The sequence below is a fragment of the Pseudophryne corroboree genome, chromosome 3 (genome assembly GCF_028390025.1).
Source record: "Pseudophryne corroboree isolate aPseCor3 chromosome 3, aPseCor3.hap2, whole genome shotgun sequence".
Taxonomy (NCBI): Eukaryota; Metazoa; Chordata; class Amphibia; order Anura; family Myobatrachidae; genus Pseudophryne; species Pseudophryne corroboree.
The window spans coordinates 409,864,968-409,877,669 of NC_086446.1; positions in this window are offsets into that span (position 1 = coordinate 409,864,968).

Consider the following 12,702-nt stretch of genomic DNA (forward strand, 5'->3'; position numbering starts at 1 on the left):
ATTACAATCCGCCCGGCGGACAAAGGGGGAGCAATCATCATTCAAGACAAAAGCGCTTACATTAGAGAAATTGATTGGCAATTATCGGACATCAGCACCTATAAAAAGTTACGGAACAATCCTACTGCTAAATACAAACTAGAAATTGATGGCATCCTTAAACAAGCGGTGCATGACGGCCACATCAACTCTAAAACAGTGCATTCATTAACGCAAATGCATCCCATCATTCCTGTATTGTACACCGTACCTAAAGTTCATAAAGACAGTCTGAATCCACCGGGACGTCCAATTACATCTGCTAGGGGATCTCTGACTCAATCAATTTCATTATTTCTCGATTCACTTATTCAACCATTAGTGATCAAGCAAGCTACATATTTAAAAGACACAACACACTTGTTACTCTTGCTCAATGAGATAACAAACGTTCCAAAAAATACCATCATGTGTACGATGGATGTACAAAGTTTGTACACCGTCATTCCACATGATCAGGGTCTTTTGGCAATGCGACAGTTCCTTGAAGAAGAGAATTTCCAGGGCCTGCATATTCCGTTATTTTTGCAGTTACTGGAATATACTCTTACCCATAATTATTTTTTACATAATGGAGACTTCTACGTGCAGCTTACTGGCTGCGCAATGGGGTCAAATGTAGCTCCAAGTTACGCTAATGTGTACATGTTTGCGCAAGAACATAGGTTCTTTGACACAGTGATCATTCAAGCAAACATTTTGCTATACAAGAGATACATTGACGATCTCCTCATCTTTTGGACCAGCGGGGAGTCAGACCTGCTTGATTTGCATAAGAGAATCAACAACAGCGATACTCCAATTAAATTAACCATGGAATTCAGCCGGACGGCGATACACTTTTTGGATGTACAGATTGGCATTGATGATGGAGGTATCCACACAGCCATTTATCATAAGCCAACGGATCGTAACACTTTATTAATGAGCAATAGTTTCCATCCTCCAGCCCTGAAAAAGAGCCTTCCAAGATCTCAGATGCTAAGGGTCGCCCGGATCACGAGTAACAGCGAGCAATTAGAAACAGCATTAGATCAAGTGATCACACAATTCCAACAAAGGGGTTATGACAAACGGCAGTTGGAACAAACAAAGCGGGAGGTTTTGTTGATTCCCAGAACCAAGCTATTTGGATCGCTTAGATGTCAAACCAACAACAAAGAAATACCCTTTATCACACAATATACTACCGCAAGTTCTGTGACCACCAGGGCAACACGAGCCTTATGGCCTATTGTGAACACTGACCCAACACTACCTTGCTTTAGAAATACCTCCATCATGCCGTGCTACAAGAGGGGATGCAGTTTACGAGACAAGCTTGTAAAAACCGACGTCACTCAACAAAGGTTACCTGTACATAAACCAGGGTGTCAGCACTGCCTTTCATGTACCACCTGCAAACACATGGTCACAGGCTCAGTCTTCATTCATCCTAAAACCACGCAAAAGTTTAAAATCAAACATTATGTCACCTGTACGACACAATATGTTATTTACATCATTACGTGCCCATGTGGACTGCTATATGTGGGTCAAACCACTCGTACTTTTCGCGAGCGAATGGCTCTGCACAGATCAGCCATTTAGGCAGCCCTGGAGGGCAAACCAAACGAACAACCAGTGGCGAGACATTTCAAACAAGCACAACATCAACTGCATCATTTAAGGCACATCATTATGGACCACATACTGCCTCACACGAGGGGAGGTGACCGTGCTAAAGTTTTAGCACAGAGGGAAATTGAATGGATCCATCGTCTATCGTCCTTAGCACCTGAGGGTCTCAATGAGCACATCGCTTGGAGTGTGTTCTTATAAAAGTCCTTACCTGGTTTAGATCCTTATTACGCATCTTAGTGCATTGGACAATGGCCCTCATTCCGAGTTGTTCGCTCGGTAAAAATCTTCGCATCGCAGCGATTTTCCGCTTAATGCGCATGCGCAATGTTCGCACTGCGACTGCGCCAAGTAAATTTGCTATGCAGTTAGGAATTTTACTCACGGCTTTTTCATCGTTCTGGCGATCGTAATGTGATTGACAGGAAATGGGTGTTACTGGGCGGAAACAGGCCGTTTTATGGGCGTGTGTGAAAAAACGCTACCGTTTCCGGAAAAAACGCAGGAGTGGCCGGAGAAACGGAGGAGTGTCTGGGCGAACGCTGGGTGTGTTTGTGACGTCAAACCAGGAACGACAAGCACTGAACTGATCGCAGATGCCGAGTAAGTCTGAAGCTACTCAGAAACTGCTACGAGGTGTGTAATCGCAATATTGCGAATATATCGTTCGCAATTTTAAGATGCTAAGATTCACTCCCAGTAGGCGGCGGCTTAGCGTGAGCAAATCTGCTAAAATCCGCTTACGAGCGAACAACTCGGAATGAGGGCCAATATTCACTTAGGGAGCATGATTCATTTGAAGTCGTTTAATGTATAGCATTTGCCATGATATACTGATCAGGCTATATAAGATATGATTTAACTTTATGGTCCAAGCTGGGCCTATATTCTTTATATATATTTTTATAGTCTTGTACTGGTGTTGGTTTAAGTACCTAATAGGTTTTTAACATATCACACATGGTATAACTACCAGTTATTCGTCACTATTATTCACATCACGCATTCTTTGGCACAGGGAGAGGCACTGCACAAAGAGTCATTTTTAATGTACGCACATTCACTTGGAATTACCCAATATAGCACCCGGCTTCAGCGGTATACCGCTGAATGTTTCTAGTTCCCCTTTTGTATATTATGTGTCACTTTTTGTAGCTTTTGCACAGAGCTTCTAGTTACTTGTCACCATCACTTATGTTATGTATTTTCCGCTAGGAACAGCGGGTTACTAGCGGCGGTGGTGATGCCCGCAGTTGCCTGGTTACCATAGGACGTCACTTCCTGGTAACGGGTTACAGGAACTTACCGGAAGTCCCGCCGGACGCCGGCTCCCGCTGTCCCAACGCGCGGTCTGAATGATTCACTAGCATATAAAGATATGTGTCACATTCTGTTTGTTTTTCGGTTCCTGCACTGCATATAGCCTTGAAAAAAGCGTCCTGCGTGGCGCTGAAACGTCGGCAAGATATGCCTTTGTTTATCACTTTTTGATCCAGTAATACACTCTATTTGAGTTTACAAGTCCCTGGAGTGCCGCTTGGTTTTTATTGATTGGGAGCACGCCGAGGCTAACCCCCTCTCTAGAAGACCACAGATTCCTATACACTACAAGGAAGGCACTGGGGCAGTTGCTTTATGGGCATGGAGTGCCAACCATTCCAGTTTGCTATATATATGTATATGTATATATATATATATAGTAATTATTACAATAACAACACCTTAGTATCCTGGGGTGATTTGAACTTCTATGGTAGAAACTAAATATATTTATTCAAAATATAAGGTAATACACCAAATGGTATTCTGGAGGATACTACTCCCACAGCGGGAAAACATAAACATTAAAAGGAGACCAGTAAATATCTCCTGTAGCATGCAGAATTTAAAATTCAGCACAGAGTGCATTATTATCTAGCAGAATATGGTCTCTGTTGACCAATGATGATTTTTTTGCCATTTTAAATTAGCAACACATGCTGCCATTCCCACTGTAGCAGAATTCAGTGCAAGGCGCAGCGCTATAGCCAAGGGTGAATATCCTACTAGGCACTTGAGGCACATGCCTTGGCGTGGCACAAGCTGGGGGGCGGCACACCAGGCTGATGAAGCCAGGTGATTCTTTCTTTTTTTGTCATTGTCAATATAATGGAAGTGGGACAATGGGCAGCAAATTGTGGTCCTGGAGGTAGTAGTGGGATGACGTTGAGGCTACTTTGGCAGCCTTGAGGAATTCAGACTGGTTCCAAAATGAAGGGGGCAGTGATGGAGTGGTGGGCAGCCAATAATGTGCCTATGCCTACGTAGATTTCTGAATACATCGAAGGACGTCTTTTATCTTTTCAGGGCGACTCTTCACATGCGAATTTTAGCAATAGCAGATTTGTGAACATCGCTATCTCAGCCGCAATAGCGATCCATAATGAACCAGACCCTGTAGCCGATCCTGGCTATAGCATAGGCATGCTCCAGGCACCATGTCTCCACATTACACCTCTGACTGCAGGGGATTGGGTAGAGAGCCAGTACATTGCAAGATGTTCAATCATATTAAACACATTGCAACTGCTGTGGCTCAACTGGCAGGAGTGCTGGTCTGCAGTTCCAGCCTTCACCAGACCAAATCCTGTAGAGTACCTAAATGGTTTTTAGTGGATGAACTTGACACCATACTCCTAACATTACTCCTTCTTGGGTAGGGGTCAAGGGACCCCAATATTGAGGTTTGGATGGATGTGGCTTATGAAAGGTTCTCTTTAATCTACAGGCACTCAATGATTTTGCAGAAACCCAAGATATTTCTTCAGACCCATATCATTTCCAATGTACCAAGTATTTGGCTTGACTGAAAACTCTTTCCATAGCATAACGTACCCTAGATGACTATCCACAAGGACTGGAGGGAGAGAGAAATCATTACACCACACTTTCATAACTCAATATTCGATACCACATTAAATTAACAGTAAAGAGCTAGCAAGTCCCAGCAAAAAAATTCACTAATAATGGGCAAGCACTGTGCAAAATCTGTGCATACAGTAATTATTAGTGAGAAGTTCATCAGTAACCAATAACATTTCCTTCAATATACAGTATAAGTCAACAGAAGAAAAAAGGGGGGTGTTGTAGGTGCACTGTCTCTAGCATTACTGATATCATACAGCTTAGCATATAATAAATAGTGGAGTTTAGTTATGAATTGATCAATGCATGAAGCTGCAGCCCCGCGGCAAGGGACTCCCTTGCCGCGGGGCTGCAGCTTCATGCATTGATCAATTCATAACTAAACTCCACTATTTATTATATGCTAAGCTGTATGATATCAGTAATGCTAGAGACAGTGCACCTACAACACCCCCCTTTTTTCTTCTGTAGAACTACAAGTCTCAGTAGGTAGCACCTCACATTACTGGCAGCTATAGGTGTGCAGTCTAAGGCCCCTCCCTAGCATACAGTCTAAGTCAGCTATACAGTTATATTAGGATGGTTTGGACCCAAAAAAAGAAACCAATAAATCAATAAATAAAAATAGTGTGTACAGACACAAATGAATGTGTTAAAGCAATGATCCATTGACGTTCGGTTTATGGGGGTAATTCTGAGTTGATCGCAGCAGCAAGTTTGTTAGCAATTGGGCAAAACCATGTGCACAGCAGGGGGGGGGGGCAGATGTAACATGTGCAGAGAGAGTTAGATTTGGATGGGTTATTTTGTTTCTGTGCAGGGTAAATACTGGCTGCTTTATTTTTACACTGCAATTTAGATTTCAGTTTGAATACACCCCACCCAAATCTACCTCTCTCTGCACGTTATATCTGCCCCTCCTGCAGTGCACATGGTTTTGCCCAATTGCTAGCAAACTTGCTGCTGCGATCAACTCAGAATTAGGCCCCAAGTGAGTTATTAAATTAAAATGGGCTTAAAGCTTAATATCTCCGGTTCTGAGGGTCCAATCTGCTCAGAATCGGGTTGAAATGGAAGGGGAGACGATTAGCTACTGGCGGATACAAACCACAAGTTTCTGTGACCCCCACAATGCCCATGGCAAGCATTGGAACCCATGGGTGCGTCTGAATTAATGGGCCCATTATAGTCTGTGGGAAAATGGGTCCACTTTGCATCCTGATATCTCTGGTTCTGGGTGTCCCAGAGTGTCAGGCCCAGTACCATACAAAAGAGGAGACTCGTGGCTTTCGGGTTAGACCAACCATTAGTTTATGTGACACCACAAAGGGAAGCAGCAAGCAATCACGTGTCGGGTCCCCTCCAGTTGTCCGCCCAGTTTGCACGGGATATGGGGTTTCTGGCTAGATAGAATATAGTACTGTACAGAGATGCTAAGCATGGTAATTTGGCATTCAGGAATTTAGGGAGGAGCTTTTATCTCTCCCCATTATACTTAGAAAGATAACACTTGCCACAGTACATTACAAGCTGTTGGCGCTATTCAGTACTCAAATGCAAAATACTGTACAGAGATGCTAAGCACAGTGATTTGGCATCCAGGAATTTAGGGAGGAGCTTTTATCTCTCTCCATTATACTTAGAAAGATAACACTTGCTGCTGTAGCCTTTGGAGCAGAGTACGTTACAAGCTGTTTGTGCTATTTAGTACTCAAATACAAAATACTGTACAGAGACACTAAGCACAGTGATTTGGCATCCAGGAATTTATGGAGGAGCTTTTATCTCTCTCCATTATACTTAGTAAGGTAACACTTGCTGCTGTACGTTACAAGCTGTTCGTGCTATTTAGTACTCAAATACAAAATACTGTACAGAGATGCTAAGCACAGTGATTTGGCATCCAGGAACTTAGGCCCTCATTCCGAGTTGTTCGCTCTGTAATTTTATTCGCATTGCAGCGATTTTCCGCTAATTGCGCATGCGCAATGTTCGCACTGCGACTGCGCCAAGTAAATTTGCTAAGAAGTTTGGTATTATACTCACGGCATTACGAGGTTTTTTTTTCGTTCTGGTGATCGGAGTGTGATTGACAGGAAGTGGGTGTTTCTGGGCGGAAACTGTCCGTTTTCTGGGAGTGTGTGAAAAAACGCTGCCGTTTCTGGGAAAAACGCGGGAGTGGCTGGAGAAATGGGGGAGTGTCTGGGCGAACGCTGGGTGTGTTTGTGACGTCAAACCAGGAACGAAACTGACTGAACTGATCGCAGTGGCAGAGTAAGTGTCGAGCTACTCAGAAACTGCTAAGAAATTTCTAATCGCAATTTTGAGAATCTTTCGTTCGCAATTTTGCTAAGCTAAGATTCACTCCCAGTAGGCGGCGGCTTAGCGTGTGCAATGCTGCTAAAAGCAGCTTGCGAGCGAACAACTCGGAATGAGGGCCTTAGGGAGGTGCTTTTATCTCTCTCCATTATACTTAGTAAGATAACACTTGAGATACAGTGCTGACCACACAAATACTGAACAAATGGATAAACCACCTGTCAATCTTGCCTGTTATTTTATACAACTTCGGGAATTTACTAAGAATTTGTATTCTCAATCACTGCCGACAATAGCCAAACACTGTTGGGAAAGCATAGAATTTGTAAAAATATGGAGCTTTCAAATAGAACTGCTTTTTGCTGGCATGTTTGGATAGCCATGCATGGATCAGTGAGATCCGTGCATGCTTCTCTGTGTAAAAGGGTCAGAAATAGTTAAAAATGGGAAAAAAATTGTGTGGGGTTACCCCCTCCTAAGCATAACCAGCCTCGGGCTCTTTGAGCCGGTCCTGGTATTTTAAATACCGGGGGGAAATTGACTGGGTCCCCCAGTATTTAGACAACCAGCACCGGGCTCTTGGCCCGGCCCTGGTTCCAAAAATATGGGGGACAAAAGACGTAGGGGTCCCCTGTTTTTTTTTTTTAACTTCAAGAATTTTTATTGAGAAAAAATATAAAATTTTATGGGGTACAGAAAAGAAAAGAGGGGATGAGTAGTACATCATACAACATGGTATATAGGTATACAATAAAACATAAATCAAACGGAGGGGTACAGGAGGGGGGAGGGTAGGGAGTATCCAGTAAATCCAGAGTGCTTGTACTCTCACGGGCTAGAGAGGAATCAAGTGAACCTTCTCGAGAAATAGAGGGACAGAATACGCCCAACAGTTACAGATGTAATACTAGAGATCCTAAAGCGATAGTACGAGGAGGGAGATAGAACCAATAGCGTTACAAAGGGAAACCTAGAATCCAACATAGTGAATAGAGGCTATTGAAGAGAAAGAAAAAGGAGGAAGGTATGTAGGAATGTGACCATCGATACATTTATAGGAGATAGTGTTGGCTGGAATAATTGGAGGAGGAATCTCAGTAAGCTGGTACAGCAACTCTTTACTCACTGTCCGGTTGTTCGATTAAACTAGTCTGAGGAGGGTCGCATGGAGAGGGGTTGCGAAATTAATGGGAGCCCTCGCCAGCCGTAACAAACTGCTGCCACAGAGACCAATTTTTCCTTGGAGAGGGTGAACTGTCAGGAGGGGGGAAATATTCAGTTTCCATAAGAAAGTGGTGATTCGTTTTGGGGATTACTTTTAGTAAAGTAGGGGGCGCAGGTTGTTTCCAGAGTTGGGCCAAGTTAGAGCGAGCGGCAATTAAAATGTGACCTAGTACATATCTGCTAGATGGGGGGACCGACGAGGGAACAATATGTAATAACGCGAGGGCAGGGTCCGGGGTTAGGTGAGTATCGAGAACTCTATTAATCAGGTCAAAAACTTCAGACCAATAATTAAGAAGGTGTGGGCAGGACCAAAATATGTGGAAGATGTTTCCCACAGAGCCACAAAGCCTCCAGCATTTATTACTGCTGGAGGGCCAAAATCTGTGCAGTCGGTCGGGGGTCAAAAATATTCTGTGGATTAGTTTTATGTGCATCTCGGTGTGGTTCAGGCATCGGGACATGGAGTGGGAGGCTAAATAAACTTTTCGCCAGTCAATTGGAGATAGCATCCTGCCTAAATCTGATTCCCATTTCAATTGTGCGTTAGATTTGGAAGGGGAAATAGGAGTAATCAGTAGGTTATACCAGAATGTGATATTACCCCTGGATTTATTCAAGGAGAGACGAGAGAAAAAAATTTGTGAGGTCATGTCCGATGACAATGAGGCATTGGGAATCGATCTCCACCAGTGTGCGATTTGCAAGTAGTGAAACAGTTCTGAAGTGGGTAGAGAGAACTTAAGTTGAAGGGCTGGAAAAGGCAATAGAGAGAGTCCGTCGAGAAGAGCACTTAAACATGATATACCTGCTTGTTTCCATTTAGAGAGATTCAGATGGGGTATCATCTTTGTGAGTGTAGTGATGGAGATCTGGGTGAGACAACTGGTAGGAGTCTGTAAAGTGGCAGATAGTTTGTCCCAGGATGTTAGCGTAGCTTGTGTGGATGGAAGCAGGTGTGGAAAGGCAGGCCGGAGCCTATTGGTAATGCGGTATAAATCTGCAAGGGGGAGCGGGAGGGCTCGAGTCTGTTCAAGGTCCACCCAACCTATCTGGGTGTTGACATCGAAATAGTGTTTAAGAGAAGCCAGGAGACAGGCTTCCTGATATAGGAGGATGTTAGGTAGATATAGACCTCCTAGTGCTTTAGGCAGGACTAATTTAGAATGTGCCAGGGAAGGCGGCTTCGAGGATCAAACATATCTAGTCATTATAGAGGAACAGGTCCGGAGGACCTTCTTTGGAAAGTTTTATGGGATCGTACGGAACAAGTACATTAATTTGGGGAGAAGAGACATTTTAAAAGCAGCCATACGGCCTAGCCAGGAGACCTCATAGGAGGCCCAGGATTTCGCCAGGGCCTCAAGCGTCTCTATTAGAGGGGAGAGATTGGAAGTGAAAACATCGGGAGTATGGGTCGGGATGTTAATACCAAGGTATTTTATCTAGAGATGAGCGGGTTCGGTTCCTCGGAATCCGAACCCGCCCAAACTTCATGTTTTTTTACACGGGTCCGAGCGACTCGGATCTTCCCGCCTTGCTCGGTTAACCCGAGCGCGCCCGAACGTCATCATCACGCTGTCGGATTCTCGCGAGGCTCGGATTCTATCGCGAGACTCGGATTCTATATAAGGAGCCGCGCGTCGCCGCCATTTTTCACACGTGCATTGAGATTCATAGGGAGAGGACGTGGCTGGCGTCCTCTCCGTTTATAGAGATTCGAGAAGAGAGTGAGACAGAGAGAGACACAGTAGTAATTTGGGGAGCATTAGGAGGAGTACTACTACTACTAGTACTTGCTGAAGTGATAGAGAGAGATAGTGTGACTGTATTATCTGACTTGTGGGGGAGACACTGACAGTGGGGAGCAGTTAGAGTCTGAGAGCAGGACTCAGGACTCAGGAGTACATAATATAACGTACAGTGCACACTTTTGCTGCCAGAGTGCCAGCCACACTGCCATTGTTTGTGACCACACTGACCACCAGTATAATATATATTGTGATTGTCTGCTTAGGACTCAGGAGTACTACTTGCAAGTTGCTGATAGTGTGACCAGTGACCTGACCACCAGTTTAATAATCACCACCAGTTTATGAGTTTAATATATATTATATATATATATATAATTGTATATAATATATATATAATATTGTATACCACCTAGCACCTACCCGTGTTTTTTTTTTTTCTTTCTTCTTTATACATACTACTATAGTAGCTTACTGTAGCAGTCTGCGGTGCTGCTGAGCTGACAGTGTCCAGCAGGTCCGTCATCAGTCATTACATAATAAATATATAATATATATACCTGTCCGGCTGCAGTACTAGTGATATTATATATACATATATATTGATTTCATCTCATTATCATCCAGTCTATATTATCAGCAGACACAGTACGTTAGTCCACGGCTGTAGCTACCTCTGTGTCGGCACTCGGCAGTCCATCCATAATTGTATACCACCTACCCGTGGTTGTTTTTTTTTCTTTCTTCTTTATACATACTACTATAGTAGCTTACTGTAGCAGTCTGCGGTGCTGCTGAGCTGACAGTGTCCAGCAGGTCCGTCATCAGTCATTACATAATAAATATATAATATATATACCTGTCCGGCTGCAGTACTAGTGATATTATATATACATATATATTGATTTCATCTCATTATCATCCAGTCTATATTATCAGCAGACACAGTACGTTAGTCCACGGCTGTAGCTACCTCTGTGTCGGCACTCGGCAGTCCATCCATAATTGTATACCACCCACCCGTGGTTGTTTTTTTTTTCTTTCTTCTTTATACATACTACTATAGTAGCTTACTGTAGCAGTCTGCGGTGCTGCTGAGCTGACAGTGTCCAGCAGGTCCGTCATCAGTCATTACATAATAAATATATAATATATACCTGTCCGGCTGCAGTACTAGTGATATTATATATACATATATATTGATTTCATCTCATTATCATCCAGTCTATATTATCAGCAGACACAGTACGTTAGTCCACGGCTGTAGCTACCTCTGTGTCGGCACTCGGCAGTCCATCCATAATTGTATACCACCTACCCGTGGTTGTTGTTTTTTTCTTTCTTCTTTATACATACTACTATAGTAGCTTACTGTAGCAGTCTGCGGTGCTGCTGAGCTGACAGTGTCCAGCAGGTCCGTCATCAGTCATTACATAATAAATATATAATATATACCTGTCCGGCTGCAGTACTAGTGATATTATATATACATATATATTGATTTCATCTCATTATCATCCAGTCTATATTATCAGCAGACACAGTACGTTAGTCCACGGCTGTAGCTACCTCTGTGTCGGCACTCGGCAGTCCATCCATAATTGTATACCACCTACCCGTGGTTGTTTTTTTTTTCTTTCTTCTTTATACATACTACTATAGTAGCTTACTGTAGCAGTCTGCGGTGCTGCTGAGCTGACAGTGTCCAGCAGGTCCGTCATCAGTCATTACATAATAAATATATATACCTGTCCGGCTGCAGTACTAGTGATATTATATATACATATATATTGATTTCATCTCATTATCATCCAGTCTATATTATCAGCAGACACAGTACGTTAGTCCACGGCTGTAGCTACCTCTGTGTCGGCACTCGGCAGTCCATCCATAATTGTATACCACCTACCCGTGGTTGTTTTTTTTTTCTTTCTTCTTTATACATACTACTATAGTAGCTTACTGTAGCAGTCTGCGGTGCTGCTGAGCTGACAGTGTCCAGCAGGTCCGTCATCAGTCATTACATAATAAATATATAATATATATACCTGTCCGGCTGCAGTACTAGTGATATTATATATACATATATATTGATTTCATCTCATTATCATCCAGTCTATATTATCAGCAGATACAGTACGTTAGTCCACGGCTGTAGCTACCTCTGTGTCGGCACTCGGCAGTCCATCCATAATTGTATACCACCTACCCGTGGTTGTTTTTTTTTTCTTTCTTCTTTATACATACTACTATAGTAGCTTACTGTAGCAGTCTGCGGTGCTGCTGAGCTGACAGTGTCCAGCAGGTCCGTCATCAGTCATTACATAATAAATATATATACCTGTCCGGCTGCAGTACTAGTGATATTATATATACATATATATTGATTTCATCTCATTATCATCCAGTCTATATTATCAGCAGACACAGTACGGTAGTCCACGGCTGTAGCTACCTCTGTGTCGGCACTCGGCAGTCCATCCATAAGTATACTAGTATCCATCCATCTCCATTGTTTACCTGAGGTGCCTTTTAGTTGTGCCTATTAAAATATGGAGAACAAAAATGTTGAGGTTCCAAAATTAGGTAAAGATCAAGATCCACTTCCACCTCGTGCTGAAGCTGCTGCCACTAGTCATGGCCGAGACGATGAAATGCCAGCAACGTCGTCTGCCAAGGCCGATGCCCAATGTCATAGTACAGAGCATGTAAAATCCAAAACACCAAATATCAGTAAAAAAAGGACTCCAAAACCTAAAATAAAATTGTCGGAGGAGAAGCGTAAACTTGCCAATATGCCATTTACCACACGGAGTGGCAAGGAACGGCTGAGGCCCTGGCCTAT